General features: G+C 43.8%; 1 long non-coding RNA gene across 1 annotated transcript in view; it reads left to right on the top strand.

The window, feature by feature from the left end:
* The first annotated feature begins 455 nt into the window (after positions 1 to 455).
* LOC310743160 overlaps positions 456 to 22,603 on the top strand; it is a 35,091-nt gene continuing 12,943 nt past the window's right edge. The window contains exon 1 of the long non-coding RNA XR_014538835.1: positions 456 to 568. This is a non-coding gene — a long non-coding RNA (uncharacterized lncRNA). The remainder of the gene's footprint in view (positions 569 to 22,603) is intronic.

The raw sequence follows: 22,603 nt of genomic DNA, 5'->3' as shown, positions 1-22,603 counted from the left end.
TTCTAGACCAATTTGGAATGTGGTTGGAGTGGCTCTATCCCCAAGGAGCGTGAAGGTTCTGAGTTCATTCCTTGACAAATACCAGTTGCTGGAAACCACAGGGAGAGTGCTCGAATCCTGCTTGCTGGTTTCCCACAGGCCCTTGGTTGGCCACTGTGAGAATGGGATGTTGGACTAGATGGGCCATTGGCCTGATCCAGCAGGCTCCTCTTAAGCCTTTATGTTCTTATGCTCTTAAGCTGCTCACAAGGTAGGGAGAAACCACTGTTCTACCTTCTTGGCAGGTGGGTTGCTGTTGCTGACTGAGGCAGACCCTCCAAGTCTCAGATTTACAGAAGCCATCCTGGCATCTGGTTTGATCCCTGAATGTCCTGCTTTTCCTTAAAGGTAAAGGGACCCCGAACCATTAGGTCCAGTCGTGGCTGACTCTGGGGTTGCGGCACTCATCTCGCTTTATTGGCCGAGGGAGCCGGCGTACAGCTTCCGGGTCATGTGGCCAGCATGACTAAGCCGCTTCTGGCAAACCAGAGCAGTGCACGGAAACGCCGTTTACCTTCCCGCCGGAGCGGTACCTATTTATCTACTTGCACTTTGATGTGCTTTTGAACTGCTAGGTTGGCAGGAGCTGGGACTGAGCAATGGGAGCTCAGCCCGTCGCGGGGATTCAAACCACCGACCTTCTGATCGGCAAGTCCTAGGCTCTGTGGTTTAACCCACAACGCCACCTGCTTTTCCTTAGGACGTCCCTATTTTCACTGGAGAAATGTCGGAGGGTATGGTAGGACACCTCTATTTTCATCAGGGAAATGCTGGAGGGGATGACACTCTTTTCATTGGAGAAATGTTGAGGGGGATGGAATAGGACGTCCCTATTTTCGTTGGAGAAACGTTGGAGTGTATATGAGAGGGAGAAGGTGGAGGTGTTGGAGAGGTGAACATGGTGCAAATGCTTCAGCAGGAGCACTGCAGTGGTTGCTTTTATAAACTGATTGTTCAAAATTTCAGTTCAATGAAGAAAAAGAAAGAAAGAGAGGAAGAGGAGGAAAAAACAAAACCCATCACCTCACATTAAAATAAAATAACCATGGATACATCCATCTTAATATCCATCTCAGCCAGGGCCGTCTTTACCCGGGGGTGCAAGGGGTGCAGGGCACCCGGGCGCCAAATTATGGGGGGCAACAGGCACCCACCGCTGAAGCCGCTGCCTAAGCTAAGACTGCTTCAGGGAGAGCTCTCTGGAAAGTCTCGCTCTCCAAAGCTGGGAGAGTGACAGGAAAGCAGGAGAGACAGACAGAAAGAGAATGAGCCTATCTAGCGATGGGAGCATGTACAGGCTCCGGAACCTTTCCAAGAAGAACTCGTATATGTGCGCTCGCAAGGGCCCTCCCAGCTCCTCTAGAAATAAGGTTGCTCCCACAATGAAAGGCTGCCCAAGATGGCTCTCCCATGCATGCACACAATGCCCGCCCATCTCATCTTTCAGACACCTCCCTACGACTGTAAGCGCATGTCTTTGTACCGACTCCTAATGTGTTCTTTGTCTTCATTAGAAAAGCTGGTGTTAAATAAACACACACACACACACACACACAAGCACAAGCTCCTTTGGGAGCCGCACAGGTGTGAGTGGTATTTATCAAATGATAATAGTGACCTAAGCATAATAAAAGTTAATTTGGGGGCTGAACTAAATTTAGGGGGTGCTGGGTGGATCTTTGCACCCCGGCGGTGCATATGCTAAAGACAGCCCTGATCTCTGCCATCCAAGATAGGCATCTACACAAAGTTGACATAACAGATGTGTTTAAATGTAGCAAGAACTAAGATGGCGGGGGAGGGCAAGACTTCCTGAGGATCCTACTATTGGCCAGAAGAGATCCTACTGGGCTAGCTAGACCAAATGTTCTGGCAGCACAAGGCAGCTTCATATCTCAATGTGTCTGACTTTACAGAGGGCAGTTTTTATTCTTATGATGTGCTAGATCATGGGTAGGCAAACTAAGGCCCGGGGGCTGGATCCGGCCCAATCGCCTTCTAAATCTGGCCCACGGACGGTATGAGAATCAGTGTTTTTTACAAGAGTAGAATGTGTCCTTTTATTTAAAATGCATCTCTGGGTTATTTGGGGGACGTACGAATTTGTTCTTTTTTCTTTCTTTTTCAAAATATAGTCTGGCCCCCCACAAGGTCTGAGGAACAGTGGACCGGCCCCCTGCTGAACAAGTTTGCTGACCCCTGTGCTAGATTCACCGGATACATCGGTCTGACCCAACAGGTCTCAGCTTTCGTTATTATGATGTGCTGCATTTGCTGGACAGACCCAGCAGGGATTTCGTGATTGCGTGATTCAGCATGGCTCTTCTTATGATGCAAATCGTAGAATTGTAGAAATGGAAGGCACCCAAAGGGTCATGTATTCTGCTATGTACTGAAGTTCTCACCCTGGGCCAGCAGGGGGATACTGTAGATAGTTAGGCAAATAAGGGGTTGAAAGTGAAGTTCAGTGATTGGATAGTTTTAGAAAATTGTTACAGTTATGTTGTACTGGAGCTCTATATAAGCAGGCTGATTGAACCCTTCAGTTCAGTTCTGTTCTGGCCTGTGAATAAACAAGAGCTGTTTGAAGAATCGCTGTGTCGTCTGATATGTTCACCCACAACTTAACATATTCCAATCCCCTGCAATATAGGAACTGCACCAGCTTTTTTCCGGGTACATATCTATGGGAAGAAAATTAACTTGGTGAATATACGAAAGCTGCTGCTCACTGCCCATTGTTTGGGTAGGATCCTGGCTGCATTCCTGGGATTTTACCTTTGGAAGTGATATTACATTCCTTCTTAGGGTTTCATATATGCTCAACTCTGCCACAGCTCCCACCACCACCACCACACAATGCAAATCTCTAAATAAGTACAGTAGGAAGATAATACGAAAGCAGGCACTTATTGCATGCCTATTTAATAACCTATATTTATCATAATTACACAGGTATTTCAGCTACCAGGCGCTATTTGAATGCAGCGATTTATGCGTTTTCTCAACTTATTAGAAAGGCGCTATGAACTCGACAATCTGGCGGGGCGGGGAGGATGCAGAACGAACAATTATTCTTGCTAAGGCACTCAAATATTTTCTCTCATTCATGCCTGTTTCCTTCCCGCTTTGATTTTCTGCTCTTCTGTTCCAGTGACGCCAACAAAGCAAAATTCATTAGCCCCATTACTTTCCCCAACTAATGAAATACTTGGAACAGCAGCCTTGGAAAGGTTTATATTGGGCGAAGTTTGTGTTTTACTGTAGAGGAATCAAGCTAATACCGTGCCGTTTACCTACTTTTGGACTGCCCATTAATCAGGCTGAGAGCCAACTCTAAACAGCACTAAAAGCTGCTGCTGGAAATGGTGTGAATTCTTTGGAGCGACACCTAAACAGAAAGACTGGCTTCCATAGTGGGTTACTTTTCTCAAAGGAAGACATCACCACAAAAAAGCCCGTCAACAAAAAAAAGAGAATGTGCTTCGATCCATTTATTTCTTTAATTGAAATTTATTTATTTATTGCATGAAATAAGATATAATATAGACAGGGTGTTGATGCTGCCACACTCAAATATTGTTTTCTTACAAATGTTTTCTTACACCTGGGAAAGGTGTTTAGTTGCTCTTATTGTTTTCTCCCATCCCAATAATTTTTATTAATTTTTTCCAAATATCTTAAACACAATACAGCTTAACAATATTGTTCTCTTTTCAATCTATATCTTATCTGAATTAACTTCCCTCCACCCCTCTTCTGGCTTCTCCACATTGCTCTTACTTAAGCATGATTACTATATATACATTTTATATATAAATGTCTATAATTCTCTAATAAATTTTTGTATTATACTTTAGACATATATTCCTTATTATATTACAGTATTACATCTTGTGGTCTAACCAAATGTTTACAATAAACGTTATGAGTTTTATTTCAGTTCTGTGAGTGTCTTTATTTATGTACAGTTTTCTCTAAGTATACCATAAATTTGGACCATTCTTTTTGGAATTTCTCATCGTCCTGCTGTCGGATTCTTCCAGTTAGCCTTGCCATGTCCGCATACGCCGATACTTTCTCTTGCTATTCTTCTATTGTCGGAATATCCTGTTGTTTCCATTTCTGTGCGAGGAGTAGTCTTTCTGCTGTTGTGGCATACAGAAAGAATTTCTGATCTTCCTTTTTAATGTCCTCTCCAACCATTCCTAGCAAAAATGCCTCCAGTTTTTTTTTTTATAAAAGGTGTACCTAAATATCTTTTAAGACTCATTATACACACTATCCCAAAAAGTCTTCGTTGCTATTATTGAGTCAGGAACTTGTTCCAATCTGCTGCAAGTCATCTCCCAGTCTAATCCTGGCTCACAACATAATGTACAGCGACATCATCATCATCATCATCATCATCATCATCATCCTTTATTTATACCCCAGCCACTCTGGGCAGCTCCCAACAGATTAAAAACAGAATAAAACACCAGCCATTAAAAACTTCCCTAAACAGGGTTGCCTTCAGATGTCTTCTAAAAATCAGATAGTTATTTCCTTGACATCTGATGGGAGGGCGTTCCACAGGGCGGGTGCCACTACCAAGAAGGCCCTCTGCCTGGTTCCTTGTAACCTCACTTCTCACAGTGAGGGAACCACCAGAAGGCCCTCAGCACTGGACCTCAGTGTCCAGGCTGAACGATGGGGGTAGAGGCACTCCTTCAGGTATACTGGGCCGAGGCCGTTTAATACTTGGGATGGGGTAGCTCAGAGGCAAAACATCTCTTTTGCATGCATTAGGTCCCAGATTCAGTCTCCAGCATCTACAAGCTGGACTGGGAATGTCCCCTGCTTGAAACCCTGGAGAGTAGCTGCCAGCCAGTGTAGAGAATACTGAAATAGATGGACCAATGATCTTGGTGTAAGAGAGCCTCCTGTGTTCCTCCTCCTGGGTCATACCCTCCAACATTTCTCCAATGAAACGTGGGTGGCGCTGTGGGTTAAACCACAGAGCCTAGGGCTTGCCGATCAGAAGGTCGGCTGTTCGAATCCCCGCAAGGGGGTGAGCTCCTGTTGTTCGGTCCCTGCTCCTGCCAACCTAGCAGTTTGAAAGCAAGTCAAAGGGCAAGTAAATAAATAGGTACCGCTCCGACGGGAAGGTAAACAGCGTTTCCGTGTGCTGCTCTGGTTCACCAGAAGCAGCTTAGTCATGCTGACCACATGACCCAGAAGCTGTACGCCGGCTCCCTCAGCCAATAAAGCGAGATGATCACCGCAACCCCAGAGTCGGCCATGACTGGACCTAATGGTGAGGGGTCCCTTTACCTTTTTTTTTTATTCCATTTTGTATTTACACCCCGCCCATCTGACTGGGTTGGCCCAGCCACTCTGGGCAGCTTCCAACATATATAAAAACATAATAAAAAATGAAACATTAAAAAACCTTCCATATACAGGGCTGCCTTCAGATGTCTTCTAAAGATTGTATAGTTATTTATCTCCTTGGCTCAGGGGTCGTGTAACTCCATACCCTCCAACATTTCTCTAATGAAAATAGGGAAAAGTGGGACATTCCGGGATCAAATCAGAAACCAGGATGGCTTCTGTAAATCCAGGACTGTCCCTGGAAAATAGGAACACTTGGAGGGGCTGCTGAGGGTCTTCTTGAAATGTCTAGGGAGTAGTGAATAAATTCTCCATCACAACAGGTAATTTTTAAGAAGGCCTGGGGCTGGAGTGGGCCATCAAGTTTCACCTTCAGCAAAACATCAAGGCACTGAACACTGAAGGAATCTTGAGGAAGTCTCAAAGATGTCTGATAACGCCAGTGAAATTCATCAGCGGATTTCCAACCACCCTTAAATAGCTCAGTCTAGCCAAGCAAAGTGTTGACCGTTCATTTCCTTCCCTCTCCATTAGGCAGTGCCTGCGTCCTCCCTCCTCACGGTTGCTTGGTTTTTACCGACTGGTTAAGAAATCTGCCGCAAGAGGACAGAGCGACTATTTATTGGGACACAATCAGGGAATTGTGTGACAAGACGAACACAGTGTTGGACACTGGAGAAAGGGGATCCACAGTCGAGGGCTATGTTGTATTTGAAACACAGTCTCCTTGCGACAATTACCTTCAATTAATGGTACATTGCACTAAGCATAAAATGAAGGTCAGGCCATTAAATCCATCGGCACTGCTTGGAAGCCTTCCAGTTCCACGTTAAACTATCCTAAATAGTTTGTGGTCACATTACATACTTATAACTTCATCGGCTCTATGAAGACAGAGGCTGCATGAGGTAGCAGAAAGAGTGTTGGCTTTCTGAGCAGATTCAAATCCCTGCTCAGCCGTGAAACTCTCTTGATACACAGGGGTTAGCGTTTTCCTTTCTTTCACTTAACAAGACATACATGCCGCTGGGTTGCAATAAAACCTCAAGGCAGTTTGCAATAAAATCACAAGTAAAAAAGCACCTTGTTTATTCCGTATTTATTTGTTCAGTTCATAAAATTAATACACCTCTAGTTTGGAAAACAAACAAACAAAGTGATTTGCAACAATTCCTGAAGTTGTTGTTGTTATATTTCTAAGCCTTCCTTTTCCCAGGCTGGGACTTTACACAATTTGAAGCAACACAGATAAATGGCAAAAAAGCGAAAACCACCTCAAAGATAACTGTTGAAAAGCAATTCGTTTTCTAACAGAATTGAAATAATCTGAAAACCAACCAACCAATCTATGAGATGCAGATAACAAAAAACAGCGCAGCACTGTTAAAAGCTCTTTCCTTAAGAAAGTCAAAAATAGCTAAATGCAACTATTTACAACATTCAAAAAAAGTAATCAAAATGAACGATAAGCTAAAAACTGGATTAAAATGCACATTGACATTCTGCATTTCTGGATATGCCGTCCTATTCAAAGGTGTTTGGAGAAGGCACCAAAGAGGATACAGCAAATGTACCTGCCTTCACTTTCTTACAAATACAGAACAGGTGTTTTATGGCAAGGTGATCCGACAAGAAAACTGCACCCAAGCTGCTAAGGAAGAATATTAACACCTCAAATTCAGTGTGATTGCAAGTGGCAACCTGTGCAGGTATCTGAGCACAGGTTGGTTTTAGATACAGTGGTACCTTGGTTCTCAAACTTAATCCGTTCCAGAAGTCCGTTCCAAAACCAAAGCTTTGCAAAACCAAGGTGCGCTTTTCCATAGAAAGAAATGCAAAATGGATTAATCCGTTTCAGACTTTTAAAAACAACCCCTAAAAAAGCAATTTTACTATTTAATGAGACCACTGATTCTTAAAATGAAAGCAATAAACAATGTACTGTAGTTACACAATCAATCAGTAGCTGTACTGGGTTCCACACAGTCACAAAAACAAAACAAAAAAGCCACAAAAACGCAAAATAAATAGCAAAAACAGACAGACCTCAGCGTAACACTCAAATCAGAAGTGTAACACTCAAAACAGAGCATGTTTGTCTTCCGAAAAAGGTTTGCATGCTGCAACACTTCTGGGTTTGCACTGTTTGGGTTCCATGTTGTTTGAGTACCAAAGCGTTTGAGAACCAAGGTACCACTGTATATGAAGTTGCAGTGTGGAGGGGAGTTTTATCCCCTCCCTCTGTACATGGTTTCCCCCACACACTTGACACAACAACCCCATGAGGTAGGTGTGGCTGAGAGAGAGCACAACTTTCACAACATCACCTAGCGAGCATCATGGCTCTATTCCCATCCAAGAACTACAATTCCCAGAGTCCCCTGGGAAGAGGGACTGTTTGTTAAAGCACTCTGAGGACTGTTGCTCTGTAAAGGGGAATAACCTCTATGAACTCTCGGTGCCCTCAACAAACTACAGCTCCCAGATTTATTTGGGGGAAGCCATGACTGTTTAAAGTGGTATCCTTTGAATGTGTTTCCTGAAGTTAAGAAAGTTTGGAGGAAGAAAATAACCCACCAGCCCATGGCATTAGTGTTCCGGATCGGCGTGGAAGACCTTGCTTATGGGACAAATTGATTGTGAGACCATGAGAGTTGGCTCGCAGATGGCAAGCTGAGATTAAGCCCCGTGCAATGCAGCCCAGAAAGAGATTGCTATCGTTCTTCGAAGCTCACAAGCAAAGATCTTCACCCAGCAAGATTGCAGATAAAATATGAATATCTGCCTAAGTCGAGCACGTGGGCGAGTTTCAAAGAATGTATGCTGCAGATTTTATCTACAAATCTCACTACCACCCCTATTTTTTTGGGGGGGGGTGTACTTTGCCTGTACTTCATTTCGATGACGCAGATTGTTTCCAACTACAGTTTTGCAGAATGTGAAAAGTTGCAATATTTGCCGTCTTGATTTCGAAAGGCCTTTTCGGAGGAATTCAGGGCGGTTTTTATTTCATTTCACTGAACATTCCCAGAGACCTCCTCATTTGTGTTTCACTCTATAGTTAAAGCCATTTCTAAAATTCATAGCTGATTCATTCTGGGACGTATTTGTCAACCAGTAGCGTTAATTTCAAATCATCATTATCGCCATCTGCCTGGGTCCAACAGGCCTTTGGCCGCTAACTGGCTGTTATGGTGGGGTCTTCCAAGGGTGGGTATCATAGGGTGCTTTGTGTGTGTTTTTAAGTGGGTCACTTATTGATTTGTGTGCTTTTAAATATTTACATTTATTGTGTCTTTTTAGTTGCATTTGCTTCCATTTTAAGCTATGATTTAGGTCCTGCACTGGGAGAAAGGCAGGATATAAAAAGTAATAAATAAATAAAATCATCTTAGTGACTGGTCACTGATTTTTATCCCCCCTCTTCCCCCCCTTTCCCCTTATGTTTCATATTTTCTTGGATTGTAAGCTTGAAGGCAAGGACCTCTTTTGTTTTACCTGATTGTATCTAAGCCATTCTGGGAGCCCTTTGGGGTTCAAAATGCTCCTAAGCAATAATCCACTTTTCCTCCACAGAGCTCAAGGTGTAGCGGACTCCCTGGGAAGGTGCTGGACTCTCCTTCCTGGGAAGTTTCTAAGTGATGGCCACCTGTCACTGATGCCTTAGCTGAGATTTCTGCATTGCAGGGGGTTGGACGAAATGATCCTCTTGATCCCTCATAAAAAACCCTGCGATGCAGCTTATACTGAGAGACAATGGCTGGTGTAAGATCACTCAGTGAATCTCAGACCCTCCAAGCATCCCTATTTTCCAGGGACAGTCCCAGATTTACAGAAGCCACCCGAATTTCTGATTGGATCCCAGAATGTCCTGTTTTTCCCTAGGATGTCCCTAATTTCATCAGAGAAATGCTGGAGGGTATGGAGTTATGCGATCCCTGAGCCAAGGAGGTAAGTAAGTATAAAACCTTTAGAAGACTTCGGAAGGCAGCTCTATATAGGGAAGTTTTAATATGTTTAATGTTTTATTATGTTTTTATATATGTTGGAAGCCACCCAGAGTGGCTGGGCCAATGCAGTCAGGTGGGCAGGATATATTATTATTATTATTATTATTATTATTATTATTATTATATTTATTATTATTGAATAGGACACCCCTCTTTTCATGGGAGAAGTGTTGGAGTGTATGGAATCTCATGTCCGAATGGGGGATTTGAACCGTGGTCTTCTAGATCCTAGACCAACACTCTAACCACTACACCACACTGGCTCAACAGCCAACTGTTCTCAATAGCCTGTATGACTATTTCAGTAACTTTAGGTTGTCTCTGATCAGATGTCTGTTCAAAGGCCCACTCAGAACTGAAGTCTACTTTCAGTGAATCGCTTTGTCTCTTTCTCTCGGGGAGGGAGACAATGCGTTCTTCTTTTTTGGTAAGTGAGGAATATTCAGCCGGCAACCCTCATAAATCAAATCATTATCGTTAATAATCAAAGTGAGACAGTGGGAGAAATGGTAAATTAATCATGCCTGGCAGGGGAAGTACCTTTCCAGGAGCGCAGACACTTGCATATTAACAGGAGCCACACTTGGGCCATTTTCACACTCAAGAGGAACAACCAAAAGGGTGCTTCTCTCCTCCATCTCCACATGTCAGAGGCGAAAACATGGCGCTCCCTTTGGACTCTGTGGCAGATGTCAGCTACTTCCTGTTGCTTCATAGCAAGGCCATTCTCCCCTCAAGTGGCAGACAAAGTAGCTTTTCATGCAGAAGGTGTGGGGTTCAGTCCATTGCATGGGTAGGCAAACTAAGGCCCAGGGGCTGGATCCGGCCCAATCGCCTTCTAAATCCGCCCTGCGGATGGTCCGGGAATCAGCATGTTTTTACATGAGTAGAATGTCTCCTTTCTACTCATGTAACCCATCTCTGGGTTATTTGTGGGGCATAGGAATTTGTTTATTTCCACACCCAAAATATAGTCTGGCCCCCCACAAGGTCTGAGGGACAGTGGACCGGCCCCCTGCTGAAAACGTTTGCTGACCCCTGATGCATGGCATCTCCAGGTTGGGCTAGGGAAGATGCCATGTCTGCCAGTCACTGTGGGCAATATTGAACTGGATGGATCCCAATGGACTCACTTGGTATATGTCAGGAAAGAGCCAGCTCCAAGCAAAGGTTTGCAGCCAACTGCAAAAAGCAGCCAGGAACAGAGAGAATTAGTTGTTAGTCAGGTAGGGGAGAGCCAGCAGCTGCAGAATTCGGTTTTTCCTGACCTTGACGGGCAGGCTGATAAGGCAGCAGCTGAGAACAGGCTAGAACACAGCCAAAGCTTGCAGGAAGCACAAACAGGTGCAAATAGACTCAGAGACAGCCTCTTGGAACAAGATGAGGTTGATCTGCTAAGTCTGAAGTCAGCGAATGGGAGGGCTGATAGATGGAAGCAAAACTAGAGACGTAAGGGTCGTAAGTTCACTATCTTCTGGCGACACTGGAAGTAGTCTTCAGAAGGGTCATCTTGAGTAATGATGCCGGAGGCTTTGTTACAGCCATCCGGAACTATCTGTTTGTTTTTGCAATAAATCCTCCTTTTTAATTACCTATGCTTACTGTGTTATCAAGCTGGGGACCTGGACTCCTGACAATATAAGACATCCTGCTGTTTTCCTATGTCTATGCGTGTGAAATTCATAGCCCACAGAGACAGGGGCGGTACCTCCTGTCTCCCCACTGGAGGCAAAATGGGAAGTGCTGCTGTGCCACCCCGCCAAAGCATCCCTTACCTAGGTTGCGTGATGGCAGCGCCAAGTGGCGGGAACGAATTCATTTTAATAACTTGTATACTACTTAACGTAACACTGTCTCTAAGCAGTTCACACAAAGGAGAATCAAAAAACCACAAGCAATTATATATCTATATATATAGTATCAAAATACAAAAAAGAATCCAGAAAAACATTACGCAAAACATTAAAACAGAAAATATGGAAATTATGTCTGTGGGCTGTTACAATGCTTTGAAGAGAAGGCACAGTGAACCCATGTTCAAACTCAACTTCACAAACCATGGTTTGAATTTAGCTCAGTTCAAACAAGCCATAGTTGAACTTAACTTCAGCGTACTGGTCAGTATGTTGGTAACAAAGTAAGATTACTGAAAAACAGACGTGAAAGCTTCCAATCTGTTCCTTGAGGCTGCAGGACAAGGGAAGCAGAAAAACTTGCTTTACTCATGACTTCCAAACCAGTTCATTATCAAAGACTTGCAAACTAAAAACCTTCCTGCACGTAACAACAACAGCAAGAACAATAACAACAACAACAACATACTATTTATACCCCGCCCATGTGGCTGGGTTCCCCCAGCCACTCTGATGGCAGCTTCTGGCGAGATCTCATAAGATTTCAGCAAGATTTTGTGAGATTTCGGTGAGATCTTACTTGAAATTATCGCTGATGCCAGCACTGCTTCTTTGGCAGCGATGGGCAGGTGGGGCCTTTGCAGGGACACCACCTCAGGGGCTTCTGCTAACCCAAGGCAGCTGCTTCAGCTTGCCTCATGGGTGAGCCGGCCCTGGACAGAGACCTTCATGTCCATTGGCCAAACCTTTTCCCTTAATCATACTTTTATGTTCCGTGTGCTTTCTACCAGGCCAGACCATTGGCTCACCTAGCTCAGGGCAGCCTAAATTGACTAGCAGCAGCCCTTCAAGACTTCAGGCAGGGATCTCTCCCAGCGCAGCCTGGAGGTGCTGAGAATCGAACCCAAGACCTTCTGCACGCAAAGAAGGTGATCTCATACTGAGCTGCAATCCCTCCGTGATCCAAAGGCGAATTAGTGACTCAAAGCACCAGCCGTTCCAAAAGAAATGCCCTCTGAATGTCACGGCGGACCCGCAATATCAGTAATAACCATAGTTGGCCGGGCTGTACTCTGAAAGACAAAATAATTCATTCTTTTGTTGTGACAGAATGATGGCTTCACTGCCTGGCTGTACTAATTGAAGTGAGGGGGACCTGCAAGGGAGGGAGAGAGATATGGTTTTTTTGTTTGTCTTATATCACTAACGAGTTTTTGTCGTTGCTGCCTTTCCTGTAAAGCAAAGTATAATTGAGCAGCGTAAAATGTCAGCAGGGTTAGCAGTAAATTAAGACGTGAGGATATAAATCAAAGCAGGTGTCAATATCCAGAGCCGGTCCAAGGCATTCTGCTGCCTGAGGCAGAGGACAAGATGCACGGGCAGGTACAAAAGAGATGTTTAAAATGATGCATGGGGTAAAGAAAAGGAATAGAGAAGAGTTCTGCCCCCTTTCTTACTAGACCTTGTGGACATCCCAGGAAGTTGAACGTGGAAAGAATCAGAACAGACAGACGGAAGTACATCACGCAGCACACAATTAAACTATGAGATTCACTCCTACAGGAGGTAATAATAATAATAATAATAATAATAATAATAATAATAATAATAATAATAAATTTTATACCCCGCCCTATCTGGTTCAAAAACCGGGCTCAGGGCGGCTAACAACAAATTTTAAAAACTTAAAAGCAGCGTAAAATACAGTACAAAAACATGAATAACAATGAAATTCAAAATTCAAAAAATCAATTTAGGGGAAATAAGCATTAGATAATCCCCAGGGCTAGCTGGATGAATTGGTCCTACTTGGGCCAGCGAGGAGGCCAGGGGAGAATTCGCTGTGGGGTCTCAGAGCGGGTGATCTTCATAAAAGTGGATGTAGTGATGGATACCACTCTGCTTGGCTTTAAAAGAGGATCAGGCTAATTCATGGAGGATACAGCTACCAGTGGCTACTGGTAATGTTCCACCTCCACTTTTGGAGACCATATGCTCCTGAATACCAGTTTGATGGGAACTGCAAGTAGGGAAACTGTTACTGCATTCAGGTCCCGCTTTCCATAGGGATCGGCTTGGCCACCGGGAGAACAAGATGCTGGACTAGACGAGCCCTTAGTTTGAGCTAGCTGAGCTCTTCTAACTCCCCCCCCCCACTTTTTAATATACCGTAATGGCCCGAATATAAGTTGCACTCAAATATAAGCCGCTCCTTTAAAATTCAAGGGGGGGGGGGAGAAAATACCTGAATATAGGCTGCTTACTTAAAATTCCACAGGCACTCAAACCCATTCCGTTTTACTGTATGTCTGTTTCAGCAGCGATATTGCGAAAGTCAATTTTTGTAAAGGTCGCAAATTTAAGCCGCACTTGAACTTTTCACGGTCAGAATTTGAGGAAAAAGTGAGGCTTATGTTCAGGCCAATACGGTCATTTTTATTAAATTTTCTGTTTTACACTTTAGAATATTCATTTGAACAAACTTAAAATGTCAATGACTTCAGTTCTTCTATTTGAATGGTTCATTTTGCATATCATAAATCCCTGCATATTTTACATAAGCTTAACCATTCAGTATTCCATTATTACATGCAACAAAACCTATTTACACTGTTGAATTTATCTTAAAGCTGCCAACGTTTTCAAGTGTATACCATTTCCTCCCATATATTCAATGAACATTTTCCAATCTTCTTTAAACGTATGTTCTTCTTGTCTTCTTATTCTATATGTTAGGTCCGCAAGCTGCACATATTCCATCAGTTTAAGCTGCCATTCTTCTTTGGTTGGGACCTCGTTCGTTTTCCATTTATGGGCTAAGAAAACATGTGACAGTGGTGGCATACCTAAATAACCTTTTTTGACACCTGGGAACTTCCGTCTGAATTATCCCCAATGAAACGAACCCAGGTTTTAAGACTGACAGATGAAGATGATGGATTTTTCGGAGCTGGCCAACCTGACAGGAAGAGTATCAACCAGAAGGAGGAGGAGTATCAGGAAGAATGGATGAAATTTAAAGACTATTTAGCTAAATATGTTAACTTAATTGGAAAAGCTTGCAAATAATAGATAGGCTTAGGATTTAAATATGTAAGGATAAGATTTTAGATGTTTAAAGTTAAATTAGAAAGAATGAAAGATGTTAAGTGATCAAGTTAATTTTTTGAGAAAATCGATTTTGGAAAACTGTTAAAATGATATATAATGAAATTCAACCAAGGGGATTTGAGAAAGTCACTTAATAATGTTACCAAGATTTAAACAGGATGTTTGTTTGTTTTGAATTTTTGAAAATCAATTAAAAAAATTGAGAAAGAAAGAAAGAAAAGGACTCAGGTTGTGTTTTTTTTTAAGTACTTCTAAACACTCCCCCCCCCAATTCATTATGGATTATTCCCCAATACGCTTTTACCCTTTTACAGGTCTACCACATATGAAAGAACGTTCCAACACCTCATGGCAAATAGAAGGGGAAGAAATGGAGGCAGTGAGAGATTTTACTTTCTTGGGCTCCATGATCACTGCAGATGGTGACAGCAGTCACAAAATTAAAAAATGTCTGCTTCTTGGGAGAAAAGCAATGACAAACCTAGACAGCATCTTAAAAAGCAGAGACATCACCTTGCCGACAAAGGTCCATATAGTTAAAGCTATGGTTTTCCCAGTAGTGATGCATGGAAGTGAGAGCTGGACCATAAAGAAGGCTGATTGCCAAAGAATGTATGCTTTTGAATTATGGTGCTGGAGGAGACTCTTGAGAGCCCCATGGACTGCAAGAAGATCAAACTGATCCATTCTGAAGGAAATCAGCCCTGAGTACTCACTGGAAGGACAGATCGTGAAGCTGAGGCTCCAGTACTTTGGCCACCTCACGAGAAGAAAAGACTCCCTGGAAAAGACACTGATGTTGGGAAAGATTGAGGGCACAAGTAGAAGGGGACGACAGAGGACGAGATGGTTGGACAGTGTTCTTGAAGCTACCAGCATGAGTTTGACCAAACTGCAGGAGGCAGTGGAAGACAGGAGTGCCTGGCGTGCTCTGGTCCATGGGGTCACGAAGATTCGGACACGACTAAACAACAACAACATGCAATTTTCTGATAGGAATGTTCAGTACTTCTGCTCTTGGAAATATTATAAATCAAGCACAGTTTAATACTCGCCTGACCCTCAATACTCCAAGACTGATGGTACCAAAGACTATTGGGGGGAGGCGAAAATGGCACAGAACCGCCTAGCTCATCCCATATATGTTTAGACTACCAGAAAAATAGATGTGCTTTCCCCACCCCTGTTCCTAGAAGACCTGAATTATTCAAACACCGTCACCACAATGGTTTTGTGTTACTTACTTAAATTGGGACAGTCTTGGTTTAGTTTCATGAACGGCAATGTGCATTTCATTTAGGGAATTGTGAATGGCAGCTTTCTGAAGCAGGTGCCTTTCAGGTGCTTCAAAATGCAGCTCCCAAGAACCTTGCCCAGCACAGCCATCCTTGCCCAGACTGATGGAAGTTCTGGTTCAAAATATCTGGAGCAGCCCAGGAACTTAATTCTAGTGCCCTCATAGATGGGTTTTGAGGGGGGAAGTATTTCCTTTCACTTCTATCACACCTTTCTTCCATCACAGAAGCCAAAGCATCCAGGCACTGACCCCATGTGCTTTCAGTCCATATTCTGGGACCCAAAACTCTGATGAAGCCTTTTCGATGGTAGACTATATGCTCTTCTTAACAATGCGTAATAAAAGTTTATAAAAATTATGCATGATATAATTTTCTCTTCCCTCTCTCATAACATTAGAAATTGTGGACATTTGCTGAAGCCGAAGATTCATATTTTTTAATGCTTTATTGAAATGAAAAGGAAACAATAAACAAAAGGTTTGTCCAGGAAAAGGAAAAGGAAATGGTAATATTTGTTACATCCAATCACAATAAGTTCTTCTTGCATTTCTAACGACTTCCTGTCACCCCATCATGCATCTACCTCTTAATCTATCTAGTGCACTGTTTGTTTTCATTTTCTTTTGTTAATTTTCAACAGTAATATATTCTCTTATAATGATCTATCATACCACAGAAGTCATTTGAGGCCTGCCAATGCTGGAAGATTCAGATCAAAGAAAATCTTCCTAGTTAGGCTACAGAACTCCCTCCCACAGGATGGAGTGATGGGCCACCAAACTAGATGGCTTGAAAAGAGGATCAGATACATTCATGGAGAAGAGGGATATTGATGGCTGCCAGGCATAATGGCTATGTTCTGTCTCCGCAGTTGGAGGCAGCAATGTTTCTGAATACCACTTGCTGGAAATCACAGGAGAAGAGAGCTGCTCTTGTGTTCGAATCCTGCTTGCTGGTTTCCTATAGTCACCTGGTTGGCCGTTGTGAGAACAGGATGCTGGACTAGATAGGTCATTGGCCTGACCCAGCAAGGCAAGCTCTTCTTCTTATGTTCTTATGCAAGACTGGCTTGCCCATGTTCTGGCCCCTGCGCAAAGGAGAGCCAGTGTGGTGTAGTGGTTAAGAGCGGTGGACTCGTAATCAGGTGAACTGGGTTCTATTCCCCGCTCCTCCACATGCAGCTGCTGGGTGACCTTGGGCCAGTCACACTTCTCTGACGTCTCTCAGCCCCACTCACCTCACAGAGTGTTTGTTGTGGGGGAGGAAGGGAAAGGAGATTGTGAGCCTCTTTGAGACTCCTTAGGGTAGTGATAAAGTGGGATATCAAATCCAAACTCTTCTTCTTCTTCTGGGTTGTCCACGTGGGAAACAAGAACAAGGAAGGCCAAATGAATAATGAAACTGCTCCTCTTCCTTGCTCCTTTTTCACTCCCAAACAGCAGGCGCAGCTATCGGAGGCAGAAATGTCCTCGGCAGCTGTTTCCGCCTTGCGCTGTAAATAGAATTATGCATTCTCGTCATGACTAATTAATGTTCCTGATTCAAGGAGATACAAGGTAGATTTGCATTCCACGTGTTACTGAATAACCTCCGTGTGTAATATCGCCTCCCTCCCCGGGCCTTTGTGAAGCTGGAGAGCTGTGGGGAGGAAAGCAACAGAGTTTCTCCCTCAGAGCTTGACGTCAGGCTTGCGTGACCAGTGACTCAACAGGCTGGCACAGCAAACCACCCATGCATTGGGGTCTGTCCAACTTGTGACAGAGGACCCCTAGCTCAATATCATCATCATCATCATCATCATCATCATCATCATCATTATTATTATTATTATTTTGCAGTCTCAGGCAGGCTGAGCAGATCTGCCAAGCTTTTTTTGTCCTCTCCTACATGACATAGTAGGATATAGGAAGCTGCCTCATGCACGACATGTATCATATGTGGTGGACATGTAGGAAGATCAAAGTGTTTTGAGGTTTAATTCACGACGAGTTAAAAAAATGTTTGGAATAACCTTTTTAAAAAGACCAGAGGCATTTCTGTTAAGTATTGTTGGCAGGTTGCAGCTCGGACTTTGGTGGCAAAGGGGTGGAAGGAAGAAGAAGTCCCAACAATAATGGCTTGGCATAACAAGCTAGAAGAATTTGCTGAAATGGCAAATTTGACAAATAGCCTGAGAGGCAATTCAAAACAAAAATTTATGGAAAAGTGGGATAGATATAAGATATATGTTCAAAAATACAGTAAAGGTTCGCTATCTATGCTAGCATTCGATTGACGATGGAGAGAGACTGAGTTGAGAAATAAGACCAAGGGTACATATTGATATAGGAATGTATTAGATAAAATGTAAAGAAATATACAATAATAAGAGTACATTCAATTGTAAAAAAGGAATATACAAATGGGATAGACAGGAAGTCCAAAGTGTTGGTATAGATATGACTTTGAAATAGTTTTTTGTCCTTGTTTTTTCCCCCTTTTTTGTTATCTTTAGGTATATAAACTTTGTATATAAATTTTGTATACATGTTGAAAATTATATGATAATAAGCATTGTATTGTAATATGATATTCTTTACCGATGTAACATAAGAACGTAAATAAATAAATAAATAAATGAAATAAATAAATAATGGAAGCTGCCTCATGCCTAGCCAGACCTCTAAGTGGTAGTCATTGAATCAGAGAAGGGATCCCAAGGGTCATCTAGTCCAACCCTCTGCAATTCAGAGTTCCATCTAGAAAAAAAAACCACACCCTGATTATTATTAGAATTTCTTAGTTGCTTTAGTGGGTCCAACAATTTCTCCACATGCTGTAGAGGAAAATGAGGGGCAGCTGGGTCTTGTCAACCTGGGAAGGTAGCCCATCTCGGAGAAGGAGAACTTTGATCCAAAAGCTTCACTGCCTTGCAGGATATCTTCAGGAAGGCTCAGGAGTAAACCCTACACAAATCCAGAATGGAGTCCCTAATACAACTGGATTGCTCCTTGTATGCCTCCTTCCAGCAACTCCTGCAGCCAAGCTGGTGCCAAACGTCTTGCTCTGCTTTCCTTTGGACCACATCAGGGAAGCCAAGAAGAGGGTCTTGTCATCTGGGCATCCCAGGACCTCCATACAGGACAGATCCTGAAGCTGAGGCTCCAAGACTTTGGCCACCTCATGAGAAGAGAAGACTCCCTGGAAAAGACCCTGATGTTGGGAAAGATGGAGGGCACAAGGAGAAGGGGACGACAGAGGACAAGATGGTTGGACAGTGTTCTCGAAGCTATCAGCATGAGTTTGACCAAACTGTGGGAGGCAATGGAAGACAGAAGTGCCTGGCGTGCTCTGGTCCATGGGGTCACAAAGAGTCGGACACGACTAAACAACAAGAACAACAACAACACAGCCATTTAACTTCACCTTGGGAGAAGCACTCCATTGTCTCTTGAGACAGATGGAAGCCAACAGCGAGATCTTGCCCAGGGCAGCCCAAAACAACTCACAAACAACCAGAGTACTGAACCTGGGAACTAATGTCTTGAGGGTAGGAACCATATACAACATTTGCATTCTGTGTGTGCAGAGCCTCGTGCCAAGTGAATCCTTCAAAAGCTGGGTTTGCTCCCATGATCCTTTGCAGCTGGCTGGGCCAGGCGGCCATAGTAGCCCCTCCCTTGCTTTATACAATTGGCCGCTGCTACTCTCAGCATCTTACATGACCCAGACCCTGAAGAGATTTCTTCTGAGGTAGGACAATCTGGGGGAAGTCCCCAGGGCCAGGAAGAGAGGGCTTTGACCCCTGAGCTTGGGAGACCCCATTCCCGAACAACAGTGAAGAAGAAGAAGAAGAAGAGTTTGGATTTGATATCCCGCTTTATCACTACCCGAAGGAGTCTCAAAGTGGCTAACATTCTCCTTTCCCTCCCTCCCCCACAACAAACACTCTGTGAGGTGAGTGAGGCTGAGAGACTTCAGAGAAGTGTGACTAGCCCAAGGTCACCCAGCAGCTGCATGTGGAGGAGCAGGGAATCAAACCCAGTTCACCAGATTACAACTCTACCACTCTTAACCACTACACCACACTGGCTCTCAGTGATCTCCGAACTTTATTTGCTTCCTTTATTTGTTTTGTCATTGCATTTTCTTACATTTGTACCCCAGCTTTCTTCCATCATAGAAGCCAAGATGGTGTACCTTTGGTTCCAAGCCACAACTTAGACACAAACATGCTCTGGGACAGAGGATAGAGAAGTCTTTCAGTTGCGCCACTAGCCGGAAGGTCTACTTCTTTGCTCCCCAAAAGGGATCTAATTTATTTGCCTGTTTACTTGCGACCGATAGTCATTTGCCGGCTTGCTAAACCTTGCTGTATTGGCTGAACCTTTAATGACCTTTACATTCCACAATCTAATTTGATCGTGTACCAGCACATGCAGCCGACACAAATGGATGCTGATATTTGGCCAGTCTTCACATCTCATAGATAAGAAATGATCTGTCAGTGTCACTAACAAGTCCCGGGCCTCACACATAGTATGTTGCGCGCCGTACATTATGCGTACTCACTCATGAATAGGCAACATGTGTAGTCTTCGCCATATCAAGGAAGTGGAACTCTGGCGCCCTCTATGGGAGATCAGAGGCACAAGGAATGAAACGACGCAGAGCTGAGAAAGCTGCCTTTTAATTTTTTTAAGAGGTTCTGACGTAAAGCCGTGAAATTTTCTCAGAGAGAAGCCAGCGTCCTGGTCCGTTCATCAGAAGTCACACCCACCTCTCATTACAAAAAATAAAATTTAAAAAGGAGTATACTAAGCCTTACCTGGTACAGGGCCTACTTGTTTAGAGCATGGGTAGGGAATCTGAAGCCCCCCCCAAAAGACAATGGACTCCACCTTCCATCATCCCTGAGCATGGTCCTTGCTGACTGGGGCTGATGGGAGTCCCCATATCTGTTTTTTTTTTTTTTTTGAAAGCCCTTATCACACTGAATTTTCTGTCAAGGAACTCAGAACACCGCAATACCACAAGGCACACCTCTCCCCATCTGAACTGATTCAGACCTTGCGATAATCACCAGAGGCGCTTCTTCATGTGCCTCCTCTGTGAGAGGTCCAGAGGGTTGCAACATGAGAACAGGCCTTTTCTGTGGTGGCTCCCCGTTTGTGGAACGCTCCCCCCCCGGGAGGTTCATCTGGTGCCTTCGTTACATGTCTTTAGGTGCCAGGCAAAAACATTTCTCTAAAACCAGGCCTTTGGCTGATTAAACAATCTATGGCCTTTTGTTTGTAGGAGCGGGGCTTATTGGTTTGTTTCTGTTTATTATGTATTTTGTGTTCTCATATTGTATTTTTATGTTGTGGACTGCTCTGTGGTCTTTGGGCAGTATCCAAATTGAAAAAGCAAGCAAGCAACATCTACAATTGAAGCCTGGCATCAACAGAGAATTGTGGGTCATGTTCTAGGAGGGGCACTGAATTTCCCCAGGGCACAGTCCCAGGCTTACAACAGCAGGGGCAGGGACTCTCTGGCCCACCAGCCTAAGTAGGTCTCACCGCAAATAGGCTATTGCAGAGTTGGCAAAGGTTCAGAAAAGGGCAAGGAGTGACTGCTCTATGCAGGGAGGCAGACAGCAGTCATGAACACTCTTCAGAAACTGGGTTTTGCCCCTCAAGCCCTTCTAAGGCTGGGCTCGGGCCAAGCAAAAGCAATGGTTAGGCAAAGAATTATAGACACCGAGAGACAACAGGACTTCTTAAGGTGCCCCGATTACAAAATTGTAGAAATTGAGAGATACATAGCTGCAGCAGCAGCATATCTCTTTTTTCTTGTATCCAAAAATGCAAGAAGGGCTTTTACACTCGCCAGAAGCTTGGCTCTGCCCTTGCCGGTCTTGGAAGTATCCTTTAAATAAGTCCCACATGACCGCAGAATTTGTGCCTGTCCTTTGGGGGATATAGGAAGCCCTGAACACATATTTTTTAGATGTCCCTTTTACAATGAAGCATGTAGAGAAACCATTGACACCCTGCTGGGGAGGCTTGCTGACCTCCCAGTAAAGCAAAAATTCGATCTTCTCCTGTTAGGCAAAGACCACAAGATGACCTGGATTGTCGCCAGATTCTGCGCACAGATCCGTAGGCACAGACCATCCCCCGACTCAATCTAGTTTGTTAAGAAAATTCCCAAACCTGGACCCATGGGCGACTTTGGGTCATTTCTCTAAGGTAATCTATTTTAAAGTTTTTATGTGTTTATATGCCTATCACTTCTTGCAGTCCATGGGACTCTCAAGAGTCTCCTCCAGCACCATAATTCAAAAGCATCAGCGAAGAATTGATGCTTTTGAATTATGGTGCTGAAGGAGACTTGAGAGTCCCATGGACTGCAAGAAGATCAAACCTATCCATTCTGAAGGAAACCAGCCCTGAGTGCTCACTGGAAGGACACATCCTGAAGCTGAGGCTCCAATACTTTGGCCACCTCATGAGAAGAGAAGACTCCCTGGAAAAGACCCTGATGTTGGGAAAGATGGAGGGCACAAGGAGAAGGGGACGACAGAGGACGAGATGGTTGGACAGTGTTCTCGAAGCTACCAGCCTGAGTTTGACCAAACTGTGGGAGACAGTGGAAGACAGGAGTGCCTGGTGTGCTCTGGTCCATGGGGTCACAAAGAGTCGGACACGACTAAACGACTAAACAACAACATGCCTATCACACTTTTAAACTTAAAATCCATTGTTGTATATTGTTTTAAATGTTTGTTTTGCTATCGGGATTGTAGTTCCATTTGTGTTTCTCAAGCTGGTCTCTGACTGTAATAAATTTCATGTCCTGTCATGACTGCTCTATGAGTGCAAGGCAAGGCACTGCTAAGCATGGAACCAGCCAAATGGCTTTGGGAAGCGCAAGATCGGGACCACACATCATT

Source organism: Podarcis filfolensis, assembly GCF_964270895.1.
Source record: "Podarcis filfolensis genome assembly, chromosome: 10".
NCBI lineage: Eukaryota > Metazoa > Chordata > Lepidosauria > Squamata > Lacertidae > Podarcis > Podarcis filfolensis.
The sequence above is the reverse complement of the archived record's forward strand: the minus strand, read 5'-3'. Positions and strand labels throughout refer to the sequence as shown.